General features: G+C 37.4%; 1 protein-coding gene across 2 annotated transcripts in view; it reads right to left on the bottom strand.

Annotated features, from left to right (window-relative positions):
• Positions 1–10,228, bottom strand: part of CDKAL1 (CDK5 regulatory subunit associated protein 1 like 1) — a 718,226-nt gene that overhangs the window by 161,970 nt on the left and 546,028 nt on the right. The gene's annotated exons all lie outside the window — the stretch shown is intronic.

Genomic DNA, 10,228 nt, shown 5'->3' with positions numbered 1-10,228 from the left:
ACACGCTGTATGTTTCCAAACATATGACATTCTGGAAAAGGCAAAATTAGAGGCAATAGAAAGATCAGGTTGCCAGGGGTTTGGGGAAGAGAGGGATGAACAAGCAGAGAACACAGGATTTTAGAGAAACGGAATTATTCTGATGATACTACAGTGGTGGATGCTTGTCATTTCACATAATGTATACCATCTAGGTTGAATCCTAATGTAAACCATGGACTGTGGGTGAAAATCATATGTAAGGTAGGTTCATTGATTGTAACAAATGTACCACTCAGTGTGGGGGATGTTGACAGTGGGGATGGCTGTGCATGTTTAGGGACAGGAAACATACAGCAACTCTATGTGTTATTTTGTGCTTAATGTTGCTGTGAACCTAAACGTGCTTTAAAAAATAAGGCAAAAACAAACAAAAAGATACTCTATGCCAGGCCTGGGTGACCGAAGTCTAAAAACGTGAGGAAGATGGTAAGAGGCTATGTTTAGAAGATAAAACACAAGACAAAAAAGGCATTTAAAAGCTGATTTTATGCAATGAGTTCTGCTTCTGGCTAACTAGCTTGTATCAGACCAATGTTCTTGCCAAGAACAATTAAAAAGGTAAATAAAATGTACAATCTGTACTATTTAAACATGAAAAAGCCTATCAAGGAAGTAAGAGATCAAGCTCCCAGAAAGAAGACAAGCCCATGGAGGACAGCTCAATATTTGGAGTCACTTGTTCCTTCTAGACATTTATCAATGTTAAGTAGTGCCTGAGGGGCTGAGCAGCCAAACAAAAGCTAAGAGGCAAAGTAAATACGCAGAACCTGATGCATTCTCACGAGCGCGAGATACAAAAATTAGAGTTGAAGATCTGCTACAAGGAAAAAGTACTGGTAAAAACACCATAGAATTTTAGCTGGGTACTAGAAGAACCACACTAGGTGGTACGTTAGTGTGGCATGTGCCAGTTCACAAAAGCTGGCTGTGTGTATCACTTCCCAATGCCATGTTCAGTGATGTAACATTGGTAATCTGAAATTGGCAACAGTGGAAGTATTCACACTATGGGAATTGGCAAATGCTACAGATCAGAACTCTTTCTCCCGAGAGTCACTTGTTAAACACTGGCACACGATTGGCTGCATTCAAAAGAGCGAGCAGGCAGAAATAAAGCAGTCATCAGAAAGAGTGAAAAGCAGTCTAAAAAATCCATCTCAGTCAGATTAAAATAATCAGTTCTTACCTTAGCACCTGGCAGAAGCAAAATAAAATCCTCCCTGGAGGAAGATACATGATAGCCTAGAATCTACAGGTTTTAAAAAAATAAACAATGGCCACCATTCAAAAAAAGAAAAAAATACTAGGTACATGGAGAAAAAGACAAATGACCAGAATCAAGAAAAAACAAAACTAAAAAGCAGAAATGAACCAATATCAGCTCCAAATACTGGAGATTTTATAATGGACTTTAAGATAACTAAATAATATGTCTGTATTAGTCTGTTTTCACACTGCTATAAAGAAATGCCTGAGACTGGGTAAATTATAAAGAAAAGAGGTTTAATTGGCTTACAGTTCCGCATGGCTGGGGAGGCCTTAGGAAATTTACAATCACAGTGGAAGGGGCTGCAGGCACCCTCTTCACAAGGCGGCAGGAGAGAGGAGAGTCAAGAGGGAAGAGCCCCTTATAAAACCATCAGATCCTGTGAGAACTCACTCACTATCATGAAAACAGCATGGGGGAATCTGCTCCCATGATCCAGTCACCTCCCACCAGGTCTCTCCCTTGACTTGAGGGGATTACAGTTCAAGATGAGATTTGGGTGGGGACAGAAAGCCAAACCATATAAATGTTTAAAAACTATAAAGGAAAATATGAATAATTTAATTAGAACATGGAAATCTATGAAAATTCAGACTGTAATTCTAGAATTAAAAAATACATTAACTAAAATTAGAAATCCTGTAGATGGGTTTGACAGCAGATCAAAAACAAATGAAGAATGGATTAGGAGTGAGATCAGTACTTCACAAATTTTAATGGATACACAAATCACCTGGAGATGCAGACAGTGAGTGAACAGGTCTAGGGTGGGGCCTAAGAGTCTGCATTTCCAGCAGCCTCACAGCAGACGCCAACACTGCTGTTCAGGGACTACAACTTCTGTGGATGTTGGCTCAGGGACAATTACGAATACCAAGGAACTAGGAAACAGATAAAGAGGAAATATCCAGACAGATACCCAGAACACAGTACACAAAGTATAGCAAAGAATATATCAGATATTGGGGAACAAAAGGAAATATCTAGCACACGTAACTGAAATCACAGAGGAAGTGAGAATAGAGTAGAACATATATCTGAAGAAAGAATGGCTAAGGTTTCCAAACCTTCTGAAATAAATGGGGACACAGGGAAAAAAAACCCACCAAGAATCCCCAAGCAGGATAAATACAAAGAAAAGTACCCTCAGCAAGAGGCGAAGGTAGAGCAGGGATGATCTCATAAAGATCTGTGGATGTAGCATTTGTTTAATGGAGTAAGTTCCAGTGAAATCCAGGGAAGGCCCACATAATTCCTGAGAAAATTGTTTGAGCCAAAAAAAAAAAAAAAAAAAAAAAGAGAGGGAGAGAGACAGAAAGAAACAAAAAGAAAAAACCCCAAACAAACCAAAACCAAATAAACAAAAAATTTGCACTGCCGATGTAGACTAAAAGGGACAGAGACAGTACAAAATAAAAAGAGGCTGTAGGATTCTTATTCTCATGGCAGGATCAGGTCAAGAAAATTATTCAGCTGTACACATGTGCTATCTTTCAAGAAAAGGGAAAGATAACTACACAGAATGGAATCAAACAATCAGAGAGTACAGCAAATATCAAATTCACAGTCCCAGAGATTAGAAAGGGTGTGTAACCTGGGGGTGAGGAGGATGAGAAAATCTGGAGGACCTGGCTCATGCCTGTAATCCCAGCACTTTGGGAGGCTGAGGCAGGCGGATCACAAGGTCAGGAGATTGAGACCATCCTGGCTAACATGATGAAACCTTGACTCTACTAAAAATACAAAAAAATTAGCTGGGCGTGGTGGCAGGTGCCTGTAGTCCCAGCTACTTGGGAGGCTGAGGCAGGAGAAAGGCATGAACCCAAGAGGCGGAGCTTGCGGTGAGCTGAGATGACACCACTGCAGCACTCCAGCCTGGGTGACAGAGCAAGACTCCATCTCAAAAAAAAGAAAAAAAAGAAAAAAGAAGAAAAGAAAATCTGGGGGACCAACTTAGAATTCTGCTTATCGCATTGGGCAATTCTTTCAAATATTTTATACAGAAATAATTTACTTCTTTACAAACACTTCCAGAAAAATGTAGAGAAAGGAAGACTTCTCAACTAATTTTATGAGGCCAGTGCTTCTCTGATAAAAAAATTAAGAAGACATTACAAGAAAACTACAGATCAATGTCTTCCATGAACAAAAATGCAAAATCTTCATGAAATATAACCAAAACAACAGAAATATTTTATCAACAGCAATATATCACAATTAAGTAAAGTTTATTCCAGGAATGCAAGGTTGGTTTAATATCTGAAAACCATTCAATGTACATTATAATATTAACAGAGACTTAGAACAAAAAACAAATCATATTATTTCAATAGACAAAAAAGCATATGATAAAGTTCAACTCAATTCATGATTAAAACACACACATACACACACACACACACACACACACACACACACACACAGGGAAAAATAGGAATAGAAAGGAATTTTACTAATTCCAAAACTACAGCTAACTTTTACATTTAATGGTAAAATTCTGAAAACTCTCCCCTTGAGTTTGGGAAGAAGAGAAAGATACCCAACTCTACTCAGTGTACTGAACATTCTTGCCAGTATAGTAAGATAAGAAAAGGAAATAAAAGTCATGAGAATTGGAATGGAAAAATCAAAACTATGACTCTCAGATGACATAATTGTATAGTAAGAAAATCTAAAAAAAAAAAAAAAAAAACCCTACAGAAACACTATTAGAATTAATAAGTGAATTAGTTGGGCAAAATAAATATATTTAAATTAACTTTATTTCTAAGTAGCAACACAAATGAAAATCATTTCAATAGTATCAATGGAAACACACGTAAGAACATATTTAATAAAATGATATGTAAGACTTATATACAAAGAATTATAAAACATTATTGATAGAAATTAGAGAAGATCAAAATAAATGAAGACATATACTTCATTTAAGAACAGAAACTTGATATTTTAACAACATCAATTTCCCCAAAGTGACCTATAAAATCAATATGATCTTAATAAAAATTCCAGCAGGATTTTTGGTGAAACTTGACAAATTTATAGAAACAAAGGAATAACAATAGTTAGGGCAATTTCAAGAAAAACACAACATTGAAATACTTATATTGCCAATATCAAGACTTATTCTAAGGCTATGGTAGTTAACTTGTGTATGGGTGGAAAGACTGACAAATAGACCAAAGGAATAGAATAGATGCCCAGGACAAACCCACATATGTACATACACGTGTTATAATAAAGGTCACCAGGCAGGCGAGTGAGGCAAGAATGATATTTTCTTTTCTTTTTTTTTTTTGAGACGGAATCTCGCTCTGTCGCCCAGGCTGGAGTGCAGTGGCCGGATCTCAGCTCACTGCAAGCTCCGCCTCCCGGGTTCACGCCATTCTCCTGCCTCAGCCTCCCGAGTAGCTGGGACTACAGGCGCCCGCCACCTCGCCCGGCTAGTTTTTTTTTTTTTGTATTTTTTTAGTAGAGACGGGGTTTCACTGTGTTAGTGAGGATGGTCTCGATCTCCTGACCTCATGATCCGCCCTCTCAGCCTCCCAAAGTGCTGGGATTACAGGCTTGAGCCACCGCGCCCGGCCAAGAATGATATTTTCAATAAACTGCATTGACTCAAATGGATAGCTTCCGAGGCAAAAAAAAAAAAAAAAAAACAAACCCAAAACAAACTTGAACTTCCCCTGAAACCCAAACACACCTCATACCTTAAATAAAAATAAATTCCAATTGGGCTGCAGATTTAAAGGTAAAAGGCAAAATGATAAAATTTCTAGAACAGTACATTGAGGGGTATCTTTATGATGGTGTGGAGAAGGGAAACATATATTAAGAGGACACAAAAAGCACTAATATAAAAAAAAAACATGCTGATAAATTCTGTATTAAAATGAAGAATGTCTGTTTTTCAAAAGGCACTATGAAGAGAAAAGGTGGGTTACAGAATGGAAGGAGATATTTAAATTACCATGACCTGCCAAGGAGCTGTATCCAGAATATGGAAATAACTCCTATAAATCGAGGGTCAGGGCGGGTTGTAAATCAAACTGGTAAACCAACAGGTAGATGTGCAAAAGATGTGAACAGGTAATTCATGAAAAAAGACACCCAAATAGCCAATAAACATATAAAAGACACTCGATATGGTTAATTAACAGGAAAATATAAAACTACAATTAAAATTAAGTTACATTCCCACCAGAATGGCTAACATTAAAAATGTAACAATACCAAGAGCTCGTAAGAATATGGAGCTTCTACCATATTTATATATATTGTTGTTGGGATTGCAAATTTATTCAACTATTTGGGGAAACTACTTGGCAGTTATCTAGTAAAGCAAATCAATTTCATTTCCTATGACTCAGCAATTACACTCCTAGCCAGACCCCCAGTGGAAAAGTTTACACACAAGTGGAACAAAAGGAAAAAACAAGAAGAACCCTGATAGCCGTATTCGTTGCAATACTAATATTGGGATTTTGAAAATACCCAATTCCCCTTTAACAATAGGATGAACAAACTGTGATATATATGTGCATGCTGTAGAACACTGCCTGGCAATAACAATGGATGAACTATAGCTCCTTTAAAAACAGATCAGTTCACCAACATAATGTTACGCAAAAAGAAACAAATCCCCAAAAACCCAAAACCCAAGCAGTCAAACATGAATTCTTACATTTATATCCAGTATAAAAATGGGTAAAACTATCATGTGGTGTCAGAACAAGGCATGGTGGTTTCCTTTGGGGAAGGGGAGAGGACAGTAAACGGACATGACAGGGACCTGAGTGGTACTTGGTGATGTTCAATTTCTTGATCTGACTGGTAGTTACAAGGACGTATTCACTTTACAAAAGTGCACAGCCATATACTTTTCTGTAGGTATAGTACAAAAGCTTTTTTAGCAAAGAAGAAGTGAAGTTTTAAAAAAGAATAAACTATGAGAACAGAAAAGAGATCAGTAGTTGCCAGGAGCTAGGTGGGGATGGAGGGAGAAGATGATTACAAAAAAGGGTAAGAAGGATCAGCTGGGTGCAGTGGCTCACATCTGTAATGCTGGCACTTTGGGAGGCCAACATGGGAGGATTGCTTGAGTCCAGGAGTTCGAGACCAACCTGGGCAACATAGTAAGACCCTATCTCTATGAAAACTAAAAAACAAAATGAGCTGGGCATGGTGGCACCCAACTGTAGTCGCAGCTACTTGAGATGCTGAGGTGGAAGGATTGCTTGACCCCAGGAGGTTGGGGCTGCAGTGAACCGAGATTGCAGCACTGCATTCCAGCTTGGGTGACAGAGTGATACCCTGTCTGAAAACAAAACAAAACAAAACAGAACAAAAGGGTAAAAAGGAATTTTGAGGGGGCTGATGGAATTGTTCTATTTCTTGATTATGATGTAGTAGGTTGCACTACTATATGCATTTGCTAGAAATCATAGAACTGTACACAAAAAAGAGTGAATTTTGCTGTATGTAAGCTATCTCTCAATAATATATACTTGTGACATAAAAGAAAATTAATTAATTTGGCATCTTTTTATGTTTGTGGGAAGTTAATGATCTGTGGTGCTACAATCTGCTTTTTTTTCATTGATTAGATTAGAAAGAAAATTAAATGGTCCACCTGCAAAATATTTTCTTACCCTTGTATACACAGAAAGTTGTAAAATTAAGATGAGGAAAATTCTGGGAAAACAAATAATGCTATTCATTTTCATTTTATGATATTCACTTTTGATTTTGGGAAAAACAGACTTTAACTAATATACATCTATTTTTCAACCAAATATTGAAAGAATATATATGTTGTGCTTGATATTCACTTATGGTGTAACAGAAAAACTGTAACAAGCTCTGGGTTATTTCTTTGCATATTTATTCATAAAAACATTTGAGGCAAATTAACGATAAGGCATAATTTTTAGAAGTTGAGGTTGGTGCAACAGTAATTGTGGTACTTTTAAAGGCAAAAACCACAATTACTTTTGCATCAACGTAATAGAAACAAAGTAGAAAATTTTCATTTAAATTTCAACTTGCTCTTTAGGCTTATTTTACATTTGCCCATATTCAGCCAATGAATCTAGAAAGCAGATATTTGTTTTGAGACTCTTAATTTCTGGGGCATTCTGGGAAACACTTTGCCTTTACTTGATTTCAAACTTATTCACATTCATTATGAGTCATCTTATTCTACTGTGTCTGTGAATATGAAAGGATAAAATCAAATTGAGGTTTGTTGTGAAAAAAACTGAAAAAACAAATAGGTGGAAAGACAGACAGCATCAAATCTATCCAATAGAAAAGTAGGAAAACTAGGGGGATCCCAATCAATAACAAATTATGAAAAGGGTCTCTTAAAAAGTGGGGTAAAAATGAAGCCTCATTTATACACAAGTATTTAAATATTGTCTTATTTTGAAACATCCAAAAGCTTATCTTATACACACAGGTAAATACTAGATACTAATTAAAATTCCCGTCTCCCACAACAAAAAAAGAGAATTTTAGACCAATAACCCTGATGAACATCGATGCAAAAATCCTCAATAAAATACTGGCAAACTGAATCCAGCAGCACATCAAAAAGCTTATTCACCATGATCAAGTGGGCTTCATCCCTGGGATGCAAGGCTGGTTCAACATACGCAAATCAATAAATGTAATCCAGCATATAAACAGAACCAAAGACAAGAACCACATGATTATCTCAACAGATGCAGAAAAGGCCTTTGACAAAATTCAACAGCCCTTCATGCTAAAAACACTCAATAAATTTGGTATTGATGGAACATATCTCAAAATAATAAGAGCTATTTATGACAAACCCACAGCCAATATCATACTGAATGGGCAAAAATTGGAAGCATTCCCTTTGAAAAATGGCACAAGACAGGGATGCCTTCTTTCACCACTCCTATTCAACATAGTGTTGGAAGTTCTGGCTAGGGCAATCAGGCAAGAGAAAGAAATCAAGGGTATTCAGTTAGGAAAAGAAGAAGTCAAATTGTCCCTGTTTGCAGATGACATGATTGTATATTTAGAAAACCCCATCATCTCAACCCAAAATCTCCTTAAGCTGATAAGCAACTTCAGCAAAGTCTCAGGATACAAAATTAATGTGCAAAAATCACAAGCATTCGTATACACCAGTAACACACAGAGACCCAAATCATGAATGAACTTCCATTCACAATTGCTTTAAAGAGAATAAAATACCTAGGAATCCAACTTACAAGGGATGTCAAGGACCTCTTCAAGGAGAACTACAAACCATTGCTCAGTGAAATAAAAGAGGACACAAACAATGGAAGAATATACCATGCTCATGGATAGGAAGAATCAATATCGTGAAAATGCCATACTGCCCAAGGTAATTTATAGATTCAATGCCATCCCCATCAAGCTACCAATGAGTTTCTTCACAGAATTGGAAAAAACGGCTTTAAAGTTCATATGGAACCAAAAAAGAGCCCGCATTTGCAAGACAATCCTAAGTCAAAAGAACAAAGTTGGAGGCATCACGCTACCTGACTTCAAACTATACTACAAGGCTATAGTAACCAAAACAGCATGGTACTGGTACCAAAACAGAGGTACAGACTAATGGAACAGAACAGAGTCCTCAGAAATAATACCACACATCTACAGCCATCTGATCTTTGACAAACCTGACAAAAACAAGAAATGCGAGAAAAGATTCCCTATTTAATAAATGGTGCTGGGAAAATTGGCTAGCCATAAGTAGAAAGCTGAAACTGGATCCTTTCCTTACTCCTTATACAAAAATTAATTCAAGATGGATTAGAGACTTAAATGTTAGACCTAATACCATAAAAATCCTAGAAGAAAACCTAGGTAATACCATTCAGGACATAGGCATGGGCAAGGACTTCATGTCTAAAACACCAAAAGCAACGGCAACAAAAGCCAACATTGACAAATGGGATCTCATTAAACTAAAGAGCTTCTGCACAGCAAAAGAAACTACCATCAGAGTGCACAGGCAACCTACAGAATGGGAGAAAATTTTTGCAATCTACTCATCTGACAAAGGGCTAATATCCAGAACCTACAAAGAACTCAAACAAATTTACAAGAAAAAAACAAACAACCCCATCAAAAAGTGGGCAAGGGATATGAACAGACATTTCTCAAAAGAAGACATGTGTACAGCCAACAGATACATGAAAAAATGCTTGTCATCTCCGGCCATTAGAGAAATGCAAATCAAAACCACAATGAGATACCATCTCACACCAGTTAGAATGGCAATCATTAAAAAGTCAGGAAACAACAGGTGCTGGAGAGGATGTGGAGAAATAGGAACACCTTTACACTGTTGGTGGCACTGTAAACTAGTTCAATTGTTATGGAAAACAGTATGGCAATTCCTCAAGGATCTAGAACTAGAAGTACCATATGACCCAGCCATCCCATTACTGGGTATATACCCAAAGGATTATAAATCATGCTGCTATAAAGACACATGCACACGTATGTTCATTGTGGCATTACTGACAATAGCAAAGACTTGGAATCAACCTAAATGTCCATCAGTGACAGACTGGGTTAAGAAAATGTGGCACATATACACCATGGAATACTATGCAGCCATAAAAAAGGATGAGTTCGTGTCCTTTGTAGGGACATGGATGCAGCTGGAAACCATCATTCTCAGCAAACTATCACAAGAAGAGAAAACCAAACACCTGCATGTTCTCACTCATAGGTGGGAACTGAACAATGAGATCACTTGGACTCGGGAAGGGGAACATCACACACCGGGGCCTATTACGGGGAGGGGGGAGGGGGAGGGATTGCATTCTGAGTTTTACCTGATGTAAATGACGAGTTGATGGGTGCTGATGAGTTGATGGGTGTAGCACACCAACATGGCACAAGTATACA

Source organism: Rhinopithecus roxellana, chromosome 4, assembly GCF_007565055.1.
Source record: "Rhinopithecus roxellana isolate Shanxi Qingling chromosome 4, ASM756505v1, whole genome shotgun sequence".
In the NCBI taxonomy this organism is placed as follows: Eukaryota; Metazoa; Chordata; class Mammalia; order Primates; family Cercopithecidae; genus Rhinopithecus; species Rhinopithecus roxellana.
This window is presented reverse-complemented; position numbering and strand designations above follow the sequence as displayed.